Genomic DNA, 14,753 nt, shown 5'->3' with positions numbered 1-14,753 from the left:
CCCCTGCTGGTGTCAGGGGGTTGAGGATCAGGAAGGACCTCGATGCTGTGCAAGCCCTCAGCAATAAAGAAAACATCCCAGTGTTATCAACACTGTTTCCATCACAAATCCAAAACACAGCCCCATACTAGTTACTATGAAGAAAATCAACTGTATTCCTGCCAAAACCAGCACAGCAGGGCAAGCAGCTCAGCTTTCCATGTCTTTTCTTGCTCCCTTTCCCCTTCTGACTTCAAGAGGAGAACACATCCACCCAAGCAGACATGCTGGGCTGAGTGATGTTGGTTTGGAAAATTTGGAAGCCAGCAATTCCCTCTGCTTCAGTCCTCATGCTTTATTTATCATTCCTTGCCCTGAGTTTTGGGACTATAGATCCAGCCAGTTTTGTCTTAGAGCTGGACATGGAAAAAGGTCATTTCACAATCCATTGGAGCTGGTCTAGGTTACTACCCTCCAATATCTGTCCCACTGTGTATTCCTGACATCCCTTTACCATCTGAACTGCCCTTCCACATGTGATACTGCCATCACTACTACTCCTGACTGCAATGTGCACTCATGCAGAAGCTGGTGCCTCACTACTTCAGCTAAGTTCAGTGCTGTGTATGTTTCTCTTGGTGGTGATTTCCTGGATAACAAACATTTGTAAGGATCCCACCCCTCATGTTTCAAAAGGCTCAGAGGTGGAAGGTGATTTGTATTATCCTTATGCTTCCCAACCTGGAGGAGTTGCAGGCACACCACCAAACACCAAGGCAGAAGGAAATTATCTGGAATTTCATATATTGCTTGGAGAGAAAAAGTCTCCCCTCCTAAAGTGTGTTTAAACCCTTTGTTCCACAAGCCATCACCCTCCAGGCTGCTGCCCTGGATGCTGCTTTGCGAGTTCCTTCAGGAAGGGGTTAAATGGAGAAATATGCCACAGAGTATCTGTGACCACTCTTCTCATCAAAAAACCATCTTTAGCTCCATTACCAGGGCCCCAGTAAACTTCCTGAAGCAATAGTGGAAGCTGAGAAAGTACAAGGCCTTTGTGGAAAATGAAAATGTACTGTTAGTACATTTTTTTCCCTTCCCATTCTTCCTAAAGCAACGGAGTGTGTTCAGTGGCACCCACATGAGGTGAAAAGCACCAGTGGCTCCAGGCGAGTGGACCCTGCAGGTGCTCTCCTTGCAGACACGGGGTAACAGAGTGTGCATGAAAGGAAGCCCTGAACACTGTCCTGACTTGCACCCCTTGTAATCAAAACAACTGGAAGCAGTGACATGAAGGGGAACCAACTTTCATGGTTCAGCCTCTTCCCGATGGGGTCTGGTGAGCCCTGGGAATCCTGCCAAGCCCAGGGGGCAGGAGGAGCTGGGCCATCAGAAACACGCTGGAGGCTGTAGCCTGCACCACCTCCTAACACATGCCAGCCTCTGAGCTCTGGCAGCACTGCCTGCCTGAAGAACCACCATCCAGGACAGTGGCTGGGGATGTGCCAGAGCATGCAACTAATTATGCACAAAGAACAACACCAAAACATAAAGGAACATAACTGATTAAAGGGGAACAGATGTTGGCTGATCTTGTCCACTCTGCTCCTGGGAGGCAGCCCAGTGCAGCTGCTGGCTGCCCCAGGCTCTGCTAGATCAGGACAGCAGGGCTGGGATCCTTGCAGCTTTGAATTGCTCCTTGAATGACAGTACTGAGTGTAGCCCTGCTGGTGCCCTTTTCTGGTATGGCAGCTCGTTTCACATCCTTTTTGTGAAAATGCATTTAAATGATCCCCCACCATCACTGTGGGATGCTGTGCCCCACTGAGGTGAAATGCCAAACCCATCATGGCAAAGGAAATCTGAGACTCTGGGTCACTAGTCCCATGCCACGTTAAACCAGGCATGAAGCAAAGCGTGGCATTAAAAAAGCCAGAAAATGCTACTGACACTGCTTGTCTGTATACACAGTTCTGCTGCCAAGACTCCTATTTCTCACTTAATGCATGAACTATTACTCCCCATTTTTGTATCATTTTCTCCTGTCTTCCTTTCATTGTTCATAGCTTTTCTTTCAATACTTGATCTATCGCTGCCTCCCTTATTTTACACTGTGCTCTTTCCATTCAGTGGTGAACTTGGCAGTGCTGGTTAACAGTTGGTCTCAGTAATCTTAGAGGTCTTTCCAACATAAATGATTCTATGATTCTATATAATGTCTTGACTCCCTGTCCTCATATCCTCCTTGCCGACTCTCATGTTTCCTAAATCCTCAGAGAAATGCTGCCACCAACACTGACATCTCTGAGGAATTTCTGAAGGTGTCTCAGCCAAATCTGGAAAACCTACTGTGCCATCTTGTCACTTAAACTGTACAAAAAGGCCCAGTTTTCAGTCATTTAAATTTCTTTCTCTATGGTCCTGATGGAGAAGGATGAAAAAAACCCTAACCTAGAAGAATCTCAAACTGAACAGTTTATCCTTTTCAGAATATTCTCCCTCAGTGTGTCTAAGCCTTTTCTACTGTTTAGTAATCCCTCCCTTCTGCCAGTCCCCACCACTGGGAGCTATTGTCCAGCTAATGCAGAGCAGACCCTGCCAGTAAGCTCCAGCCAAATTCAAACCATTAGTTGTAATGTGTCTACCACTAAAGTATCTGCAAATAGCTGTGAAATCCCAGAGAATTAAGCCTGAACATTAAACTTCAGAACCTGGCCTCTTGGTTTTTTTTTTGCATGTAATGGCTCACTCAAACACATCTGATAACTGAGGAACTGCAGCTGTAACTGTGCAGCAGAGCTCAGTGCCTTCCAGGCCCTGACAGCATCTTCCCCACAAGTGTGTCCTGCATCCCACCTTCCCTGTTCCCATTAGAAACAGGAGACGGGGTCAACCTTGGTGGTGCACCTCTTGCACTGTCATTTGCCCCCCAGTACTGCACTCACAGGGCTCTGCTGAAAGCCCAGTGACACAGCTACAGCTCTGAGGTGGCACTCTGCCTTCCCCATGAGAGCACCTTAACAGCTCACCAGGTACCCCTGCTCACAGCTGGGCCTTCCCCAGCACCCAACACCTCCAACAGCACCTTTCCTGTGTCCCTCCTGATACAGCATCAGAAGCTACCTGATCCTTGAAAAAAAGAACATCTTTCTCAGCAGGTGTCCTGAGCCCCCCAGGAAGTGTTTGCTGTTCTCTGTTTGCAGATCTCTTCCCATTTATCAGGCCAGCCTGGTCACTCATCACCTCTTGATGTTAATGCTGGAAGATAGGGCCACTGAGTGCAAGAGTGGCAAAGCTGTCATGCTCCAGCTGGGCAAAAGTGGAGCCTCACTCAGTAAATATTGACATGTCCGCAAGCAAACAGAAAGCAGCTTTCAGCAAGCAGCTCTCAGGCTCTCTGAGCTGATGCTGGACCAGAGATGCCTGATGCTTTGTGGTTATGAGCTGCTGTTTACAGAGGACAGGATACAGGAATGGATGTCCAGCAGCTGTGATGACAGTGGCAAATTGATGGACTCACAGGAGCCACCAGCTGCATGCCCACTGCCCACCTGCAACACAACAAGTGGCTGCAACCACTTCAGCTTCTGGAAAAACAAGCTGCCTTTTCCAACCCTCAGCAACTTCCAGACAGGCTTTCTTCATGAGGATATTCGAGACAGTCTTCATTAAAAAATAGGTAGCTCAAACCAGATTTTTGTTCCAAGAATTTAGTTCCCCCACTTTTCTGCCCTAAAACACTGCCATTGGTATTTAGGTGATTGCACATTCTGTAAATTGTCAGATTTAGGCAAGTCACAGGTGCAAGAGAGTATAATCTGAGTCCTTCTCATGGATCTATAGAATTGAGTAGCCGGTCATTAGTAGCATTAGCTCTTACCCCTTACAAAAACTACAATTTAATCTGCATCCTAAACTGGGAGGGTTATGCTCCCATTCAGACTATTGCCTGGTAGCCATATCACCACATTCCCTGCACAGGTGGAGCAGAGCCCTTATTTAAAGAAGAGATGGGATTGCAAGCAAAGGCTAGTGATGGATTGGGTTCATTTCCTGACCCACCCTCTCTATGACTTTGAGCAAGTTATTTGATCTCTTAATGCTCTAGTTCCCATACATGAAAAGGAAGTGATAATGCTTTCTTCTCTCCAAGGCTTTTTTAAAAATCCTCTTAGACTGAAAGAATTTTTTACTTTTTTTTTTTTGTGCTTCTGTGTTTTCTGTTTGTTTGTATTCCTGGAACAATTAGATTCTGATACACAGCACAAGTTCCCTAGTACAGCAGTAAATGCAAATAATTGTCTGTTCTCATTTGGAGTCTGTGGGCACCATGAACAGCCAATAAACAAATGGATGACGCAGATCCTTAACTGACGCTGTATGGATCTTAGATACAGGACTAAGGAGTGGAACAGTAAGTTCACAAGTAAATTCCAGAAGTCACCATGCATTTAATTCCTTTCAGCTTTCATGAATGTGCAAGTTAATTCTTCACACTACTTTTCCACTCCCTGGTTTGTTCCTACTACCTGCTGCTTGCCCGTGGAGCAACAACAGCTAATCCCCAGCTCCTTTCCCCTGCATGAAATAAACACTCCAGGCAGTGCTCTGGGGAGAGGGCAGGTGTCTGCCATGGAGCACATCTCTTCTCTTCTTCCTCCCATTAATCACTTCTAAATCAAGCTGACAATTTCTTAGAGGAAGGATGTTGTCTGTGTGAGGCATCAAGCACAGTGTATCTATAGCACTGCCATATGCTTGACAGGCCATTGGTGTGGCAGAGTTTCTCATTTAGTAATTACCTAGAATGTGTCAGTCACACAAAGTTTTCTGCCAGATAGCTCCTTCACTGAGCCAGGTGTTGGGTGACAACAAGTACCAAAAGCATGGAAGAGGTGGGTGGAAACCATAGCCTAAGGACAGTGGAAGGGAGACCAAGGGTTTGGTGCAGGACTGGATGTCTCACTGCTACAACAGCTGCAGCCCCAAGCAGGGCCAGAGGGCACCTAAGTTCTGCTTCATCAGCACTGCTCTTCTGCTCCAAACCTCAGCTTAGACAAAGAAACTTTTGGTAGCAAATCATTTCAGCTGTCCCTCTCCTTTGGTCATCCCTGCTCTGTGGGGCCTCTGCAGAGCCCTATAAGGAAACCCACAGCTCCAGGCTGGGGTCAGTTCTTTCGCCAAGATCACTGAAGATCACATCAAAGTCAGTGCCAAAACTTCTGTGTGCCTCCAGGCCTGGCAAGCCCAACAGTACAAATGAATTGCAGCGAACAAACATTACAAAGCATATTTCTGGAGAACCATGGGAAGGACAGAGAGAGAAGAGAAAAACACAGCAAAGGATGAACAGAAAAAGAAAGGGACATAGCAGACACAAAATGGACCTATGGGTTAATAGAAGCACAAACTGGTGATATTGACTTTTGTCAAATATTCATTGAAGAATGGTTTGCACAATCACAGCCAGAGGCAACATTAACAGCCGGCACTGACACACTGCTGGCAAGCTGCATTCTTCTTCTAAAAGCCACCCATCCCTACCACTGCAGAAGTATCAGCCGAGCTGTCAGTATATGCAATGCAGAAAATTATTCCAGGAATGTTTTCCCTACAAACTGCTTCCATTATACACAGGTAGAGAAAATACACCAGATGCCACCTATGCATTGAAGACAAAATGCACAATCCTGTTATTTAGTCACTGGTCTCTCCCCTCAACACCGTAAAAAGTGGGTCTGGACTGCACCTTTGCCTTCAGAAGAAGATGAGCAGTAAATAATTTATTTGGAGGCTTTTTCTGGCACAGACAGATGTGTATAGACAGAGAAGGGAAACACTGCTTGTGGAAAGGTCAGCAGATACTGATTATGAGCAGGGGAATGTTCTCACAGGAAACACTGAAGACTGTGCAGAAGTAAACATACCTCCAGTGTGGAGTGGTGTGGCGTGGTGATCCAGCTGAGTCCCCCTCTGGGGACTAGCTTCCCAAGGATGATGCACAAGGCCCTTGGGGTATTTACACAGCCTGTTTTCTAAAGACCAGCTGCCACTCAGCACAGTTTATCTTCTTTTCCTGATTATTCAATCTGTGTTTTCTTTGCTCCTTCTGGCTGCCTCCTCCTCCAGTTCCTGGAACTGTGAGCAGCTGAGGCCTCAGTAGCACCTGTGTGTGCGCCAGGCACGGCAGCTGCCGCATCCACGGATGTGCAGTCTGTCCACCACACACATTTCCACGCCACAGGGCAACAGGCTACTTTCAGATTCTTCCCATGCAGATTTGTTTCTAACTCAGAAACTTTGGAGTGTGAAAACTCTTAGCTTCTGGTACGTCTGCATTTTGTGTTTCTTTCAGTGAGGAGGGCTTCCAAAAAGACCCATCCTCTTGTTGCTACCAAAATTAGGAGAGGAGGGGCATTTCCAGCTTGTGACAAGCCTGGCTGAACTCTAGCAGAGGCAGAGAATGTAAAAAGCGAGGATCTCACTGGATCCTTGCATTTGGGTTCCTCAAATGCTCCAAACTCCAAGAACCTTTCAACAGAAAGAGCATTTGAAGCAAACACAGTTCTGGTGCTCCTACAGAGGGTCAAAGCCCCTCTTCTGCTGGCAAAGGCTTGTGTGTCCATGTCTGACAGATCTCCCTGCAGGGACACAAATGTCTAAGCTCAGATATTTGTTGCAGTCTCCGTTTTGGCCTGGAGGAGCTCTGATTTGCACAGCATTTCCAAACACACAAAGATTAAGGAGGAGGCCAAGTTGAACGGCTGGCATCCCTTCAACATAGTTCTCAGCTAGAATTTTGCTTATTTCTTGCAACAAGGTTCAGAGTGATGCACTCTTCTCTGTGGAACAAAGAGGGCACTGTGTACCAAGCTTTTGCTGGACAAATCAGTTCAGTGAAATTCCCATTTGCTGTTTGCCTGCTCCTAGGCTGCTCAAAAGGCCTGCTGTCTCCAGTACCTCCACTATTTTTTGATCCAACAACTGTAACAATAAAAGACGTCAAAAAGTTACCCATAGAACACAATTCACATCTGGTTTTGAACACAGTACCTGAGAGAGAGATAATTTTGCATTCACTCCAGATCTTTTCTAGCCATAACCTTGCAAAGAAAAAAATCCTTATAAAATATGATTTTAAAAGGAGTTTTAAAAAGCACTTACTAAATAAACAAACAAACAAAAGCTTCCCTTGCTACCTTCAGGTTGTATTAGCATTAAATTTTCTGTTTAAAAACAGTGGAGGGGAAGAGAAATAGTAATGTTACTTACTATTCATGATTGTTCAGACTACCCAGGGAGATGTTGTTTAAACTAAACAAAAAGAGATTTCTTTCATTCTGCCTTCTCCCAAACCACTTCCTATAGGGTAGGAATGACTGCTTGATGTTCCTACTACTGAGGAAGCAGGGGGCTGCTCTGGTGGGTGCAAAGCCTGTGAATATTTACCAGGTAGGATTTCTACAACATACAAGGGAGTTCATCATCAGCCAAGGTTACTTCTGGCTTAAGCAATCAGTTCAATGGACTTTAGTATTGTTATACAATTGTAACCAGAAGTCCTCTGGGAGTTTGAACCATGCTGTTGTGCTCTCACAAGTAATTTGTGAGGAATCTCTCCCCTTAGGAGTCTGCTTTAGTCAGTAATGGGAGACAGCTGTGAGTTTTCTTTGGGAGAGAGGATCTCTCAGAGGCCAGAGCCCAGGCCTTGCTCTAATCATCTCCCATGATGTTATCTTACAGCTTCTCTTCAGAACAAGTAGACACCTCAAAACCACTTTTAACTTTCTCATCAAGTTCATACTGTAGGTTTGTAATTTTGTTTCTCCATATGAAACATTGACCACAGCTGCTTTACTGCTCTTTCTGCAACTGCAGTTCCATTGACTCCACATTTGCACTTCCAGATGAGATGCTGATCCAGCAAAATCAATGAAAGCTTTGACATTGACTTCTGCTGGACCCAGGCTTCAACCAATAGTCTCTGGCTGTTGTTAAACCTGTATTTTGACCTACTCCTGATTTCAGGTTTTTTTCACAGCACTATTCTTCCAACCAGTCAGCAATGCACACGTCTAACACCATACCTGAGATCCTATTTCTCTTTACATCCAGTAGATGATGTTGAGAAAATGGCTGCAGCGTGGTCAAATGAAAAGGAAAGTTCAGTTGGTTTTGTATTTTAAAACTGATTAAGCATGTGCACACAGAGACCCACTCTGAAGTCCTAGAACTAGACAGATTGGTAAAAATTGACCCTAACAGCCCTCTCCCAAAACAATTATACCTTAGCTCATCCCTACTGGTAATGGTAGCTATAAAACAAAGAATGCTTGAGGACACCTCGTGGTGGTTGTCTGGGAAAGGAAATTTGGTTCAAAAGCACTACCACAGTCCCAGTCTGCAGGTCTCAGGTGCTCAGAAGCTGGCAACAGCCCATCCCACAGCGATTCTACCATGCCAGGTCAAGCTTTGCAATGTGTTTTTATTAGTCTGAGGTGAACTGTGTGAAATTCTGAGGCAGTCTAAACCAGGAGTCCACCACACCACCCACCCTCCTGCCCTCAATCCATTTTCTTTCCAATGGAAAGCTGGAAGCATGGGAGGGAGGAGAGGGAAGAGAGGGCAGACAGTTACACACCCGGGCTGCATCCTGACAAACAAGCACATGTGACTGCAGTGCACATCTGGGCCTCCAAGCTGGAAAACAGCCCCAGGCCTCACAGTTCAGATGCACCTCTACGCCTCTCAAGTTGTTTTAAGCAGGAAATTGCCCTGTGGCTGGCTATGAAGCCCAAATGACTGGCTGTGAGAGACCCACACCATCTTTCATGGGCATGCTCTGTGCTGCTGCATGGGCAAACTCACGGGGGGGACTTGGGCATGTGGCTTTTCTTATTGTCATACAGAAACTTCCTTGGCTCAGATCTGCAATGACCTCCAGACCTTGCTGGACAAGGTCACTCTGCTGCAGGAAATTCTGAGGTAGGGGCCGGTGGAAGCAAAGGCAAATGTAACAGTTAGTGCAGGAAAGCAAGCTGGTACTTATTACTGTGACACCACTTGTAATCCCATACAGACTAAAGGCCAGACTGGGAGGAGGATTCATTCTGCAAGGTGCCCAGCAAACCCAGAGTGACCTCCAGCCTTGCAGCTGTGAGCTGCGCTCAGGTAAAGGAAAACCTCCAAAGCTGCAGCATTTACTTGTTCACTTTTTTGGTTTTGCTATCAATTGTTTAAAGATCAAAGAACTGGAAAATAGATGAAGCCAAGAAAGGCAGGAGTCTGAAAAGAATGTGGCTCAGGCCTACAAATTATGATTTTATAGAGTAGATCAGATTTTGGGAGTGATGCCGACAATGACAAACAACTCTAGACAAGAAGGAGACAGGTAGGAAATAAATTTTAGGGGATTAGGACTCTGGATCAGGTTATTAAGAAGAGTCTTCAGGCATGCCCATGACATCAAAGATTGCATTCTCTCTTTAGACCAAATAGAAGCCTCTATGCAGACAAGAAGGAAAAATACCAGAGCTCTGTAAATAAAGAAACGTCAATAAAGGTTCAGTTGTTAAAAAAATTTCCCAATGCAGAGAACAAAATACTTTTTACATGGTGGTATATTACTTCTTTCAGTGACAACCCTATCCTCTCAGTTTAAAATTATTACTTAGCTTTTCAATAATAGCTATGTTGGAGGCACATATCCATTTAACATTTGGAATTTTTCACATGTAATTCCCTTACGAATGGGAAATGTGTGTTTAAGATTACTAAATGAATAGACACAAATTCTGCCCTTTGAAAATTTGATGTAAAGTATCTGCCCTAATATAGATTTACACTTGTAGTTAAATCGGAGTAAATGAGAATAAATTTTGGCCTCATGATATTCAGCACAGTGGTAGGAATGCAACACAAGAAAGGGTTACTTTCTAACTGCTTGCAGGATTTAAAGCAGATAAATAAATAATAAAATAAGCCTCTGTTTCTGAAAGGAGATATTCAGTCTACCCAAAGCACCATCCAAGTCATTAAAGGATTCCCAGGTGCCAGCATTTGGAAAGGGTATTATCTATTCAAACAGTTTAGGCAGAGGTCTCTGCTGCTCTCTCTCCTGGGTCATCTCAGATTTCCTCAATCTCTGCCCAGAGCTGAGTTGAGGCAGGAAAGAAAAGCTGGAAATTTCAGAGGAGTAACATTTTCTCCTGAATTAGACAGAACATATTTTTCAGTCTTGCAGTAAAAATGAGGAAACCCTTCCTTTGTTAGTGCAGCTGCAAGGCTGCCTGGGTGAGGGCCACACACTGCATGTGAAGGAACAGCCTCTGCAGCAGATGACGTGCAAAGAACCCTCTTTTCCTTCCCTTTTTCTGACATAATTTACCTGGCTCATCTCTATTACTGGGAATAGAAACCACATAAAAATGTCAGCACAATGCAACTGGGTTTTTGAAACAAAGTAATTCAGCAGCAGGTGGAAGAGTGAATCAACACAAAGGCAAAAGCCTTGCTGAGGAGATGGCTAAGCTTTGATGGCAAGAGTCAGCGCCCCAAAGATGGGGATGCAAACACCTCTCTGGATGTTTGAGGCTTGGAGGACACAGACAGTTATCTGAAGCTGCACACCCCACCTGAGCTAGTCTTAGGCTCCTGTACATTTTTAAAGGTTAAAAGACATAAGCAGGTGCCTCAGACTGAGTAGAAATTTCTTATTGGGAGGTATTTTCTGAGGGAAAAAAACCTGTTGAAAATGGCAATCACTATAGAAAGTGACACTGAGAAAAGGCCAGTGATCTCCGACTATCTGGCAAAGAGAGACACCCAGATGTCTCCAACAGGAATAAGCTCTGCCTGGATAAAAACCAAGACTGCTACAAGAAGAGTATTTTCTGGAAACCTTATCTTTAGTTAATGAGATCTGCCCAATCAATCGTTCTGATCCCAGAGCTCCCTGCATGCACTTCCTTACTTCTGCTCTGGGCTCTCAGGTGCTAGGCCAGAAACACCCATCCCATCATCAGCTTGCCACATGCATCAGGCATCACCTGAGTCTTCATTGCTTTTTTTGCTTAAACACTTTAGAAGGATTCTGCCTGGAACTACCTGAAAGCTTCAGACTTGTTGAGCTCTCTTCCAAGGACAAGTTGATTAAACCTTGTTACACCAAGACTGTAGTTACTGCTGGCTGCTGATTCATTACACTCCATGATGTGCAGTCTTGGTCATGGCTCTGAAAAGCCTAAATCAGTCAGATCCCTGCATTGTAAGGCATGCTCTTCTACCATTTTGATGTAGCAACTGCAGCTGGTAGAGTTGAGTGTCAGCCCTAAAAATTGAATTTACAAAGACCAGGGAATGTCATCAGCAGGTTGCTTCCAGGGAATCGCCAAGACAATTTAGCAGTATTCCATGCACAGCCCATCCTTGCAGGATGTGTGAAAACCCCTCTATTAGTTATTTGTAAATATATTAAATCCTAATGCCAAGACACTAAAATGATAGGTTGGATAATACCCATACTAATGTGGATAACACCTATACCAATGCATTAAATCCTCCTGAAGCCTAACCACAGTCAGAACTACACTGACAAAGCAATTTCTCCCTGTGCTGTTCTGTCTTTCCCAGGATTCCTCAACAGCACCTTCCTGCTCAGACTGTCAGCAGTCCGACTGGCAGCATGGTATGTGCAAAGTCACAGTGCTACATCTCACCCCTCTGGGTACCTGAAAAACAACCAAGACAGACATGTGTGCTCAGCTGTCACCTAGAAGCATCACAGCAACTCGAGTGATGCCCAGGCAGGATGATGTAATCAGCACATTGGTATTTCTTACCCCAGTAAACTCTCCCTGCCCTCTGTGCCAAGAGCAGTCAGTATGATAGATGCCGTTAGGGGAGTGATGAAAAGCAGGAAACAAACCTTAAAGACATAGAAAATTTCATGTCACAAAATGACAAAGCTCTTTGGCTCTCATGCTTGTCTTTTCCTGAGTAAGACAGGATAACCACTTTTTTTGGGCATATTGCCTGCCCAGGATTATGCCAAAGAGAATCTCCAGGGAATGCTTGTGACAGTCATCCTGCAGATTTTCTCTGTATCTCAGCACAGCTGCTCCCATCCTGACCTACTAGCCAAATTTCTTGCTGAGTTGTTACTGAGAGCTACTGCAGGCATTCCAGAAGTGGAGGAGTCCAGTTCATGGCACACACACTGTATTTTCACTCCCTCCTCTCTGTGTCTCCCATGACTGCACACAGCTAGCTCAGGTCCCACTAATGGAGAAAATGGCACTGGTCCTGGATAATCCAAAAGACCCACACTTTTTTCCTTTGAACAGTGTGCAGTCAAAATATTTCCAGCATTTTTCCCTGTTTAGTACAATCTCCAAGACAGAGGAAAGTGTCTGTACTATATCAGGTAGGGACACTCCTGATCCCTTCTGTTGCTGTTAAACCATCACTTGGCTCCAGTTCCTTACTTTTTATGCTCAGCATAGCTCAAGGCTTCACTTTGCAGTTCTTGAAGTTTGTTCAGCTGTTTGTTATCCACAGTCTCCTCCTCTTCTGACAAGCAGCCATCTATCTTTCTTCCTTATTGAGAAAAACCCCATACTTTTCTCTCTTGCTTACTATTTTTTACTATCCTTAGCAGTAATGACTTACAAGCAGGAAAATTATTCAAAGCTGAAATGTTTATGAAGTCAGAGACAGTCTGAACTTTTGAGATGATTTCAAGGAAAATGAGATTCTATATTCAACACACCTGGGAGGAATAACCCGTATCCATTTTTCTGCTGCATCAGAACCAACAGCAGATTTGTCCCCAGAACACAAAAAAGCAGGTGATGCATAGCACTATACCTTGTGATCAGTGTCAGCCCAATGGATGCCCAGGACAGTGCAAGACTTGTCCTGCAAGGGGGTTTTGAGGACAGCCTTATTAATTTGTACCAGCAGAAACAGAAGTGACATAGCTATTTTTTCTTTCTTTGGAGATGAGGTATACTAAAGGACATGTAGGAAGATGAGTTCACTTCACTACATCACTAAAAGTGTTTTCACATGTTTTGTGGAAGGTGTGCAAGCATCCAGGAGCCACTGTGCACACAGCAGCAGCTCACGTGTATTTCAAGGTACTCAGTTCTGTAAGCTTTGCTACCTTGCCTGGGATGAGTGGAAGGGAGCCTGAGACTGTTTTCTCTACTGAAAGGATGCCAGCTCTAAAGGATGGAGCTGGGAGAAGCACAAGCTGCTTGGCACACAGGTATGTGCATGTTCTGTGCCAAGGCAGGAGAACTCAGTCCTCTGATGGGAGCTGCTGGACTGTGGACCTTCCCTTGCTGAAGCAGGTGTCTCAGAAATGCCACCTAGCCAGCTTCCAGCTGAATGATGCCTGATGCCTCTCTTCTCTCCTGTCTGCCCGGTGCTGAGAAGCTCCTTGTTTCAGTCCGGGATGGCAAGGAATGGGAGAAACTGCTTTCGAACTGTTTAATAACAATGATGGTAACCTTTGACCTTACTGAATAGCAGTGCTTTTGACCTTTCATTTGTTAAATAATGCAACCACTTACTTCCCGATCCTTATCAGTGTTTAGTAATTGGGGTCAAGACAAAGGGGAGCAGAGTTACCCACCACACTTTACTGAACCAGGAAGAATTTCCTTAAGCTACAGATATTCTTTTTGATAATCTTCAGTCAGGGCAGGCAAAGACTAGAGACTAGGTGGCTTGGAAGATCCATAACAGGCTAAAGAGCCTCTCAGCTGTTAGCATCTGGTTTGAATCCAGCTGTGGTTGACAGTGGCAGAAATTCATTAGGATCTTGGGTTGCCTCTCTGACTCATGTGAAATGAATCTGGCTTGCAGTTCTGCTGTTCACTGGACAATCATAGCCCTAACATAAAATACTAACAATACTCCTAGAGAAATCAGTGATTAAATGAGTCTACAAAGCCTGGAAATTCCTATTTCACTGAACAAATCAGGCACAGGCAGGTGGCAGCGTGGACAAAAAGTCTGCAATCACTCCTGTGTGTCCTGCCTGATTCCCGTCAAAGAGAAGGTGGCTAATCTTCAGGAATCTGAGTTGCCTTTTGTACAGGGTAAGTAAAGCTAATGGGTCAGCTTGTGTGCTGTACAGCCCATTAAACATCTCACTTGACAAAAAATCAGGTGACAACTGTTACAGGCAGCGGTCCCAGAATCAGTGTTTTCCTTAGAAGTGAACAGGAAATGGATTAAAAAGAAAGAATTTATGACTTTACAATGGATTTAAATGTAAGTGCATGCACGTATTTATTTATATAACACACATATATAAAGGCTTAAATTTCCTGAAGACGTCAAACAGAAATTCTATTTGTCTAAGCAGCTGCAGAATCTCATTACTTATTTATTGTATTTTGTGTTAAGCTAGACGGCAAGATTTTTAGGGCAGGAGCTGTTTCCTGGATGTCTGTGATTCAGCAAAATAAGCTGCCAAAGAGCAATCCAAATGCTGTAATTTATAAATAACCCGTATATTTATAGAGGTACATGAGCTAGATAAGATCAAAGAATCATGGAATGTTAAGGATTGGAACGGACCTTAAAGCTCACCTAGTCCCAACACCCTCTCCTATGGGCAAGGGCACCTCCCACGAGACCAGGTTGCTCAAGGCCTTACCCAACCTTTTCCAATACTGCCAGGGGTGGGGGATCCACAGCCTCCCTGGGCAACCTGGTCCAGTGTCTCACCATGCTCACAGTAAAGAATTTCTTCCTAATATCTA

This window comes from Passer domesticus, chromosome 3 (assembly GCF_036417665.1).
Source record: "Passer domesticus isolate bPasDom1 chromosome 3, bPasDom1.hap1, whole genome shotgun sequence".
NCBI lineage: Eukaryota > Metazoa > Chordata > Aves > Passeriformes > Passeridae > Passer > Passer domesticus.
The sequence above is the reverse complement of the archived record's forward strand: the minus strand, read 5'-3'. Positions refer to the sequence as shown.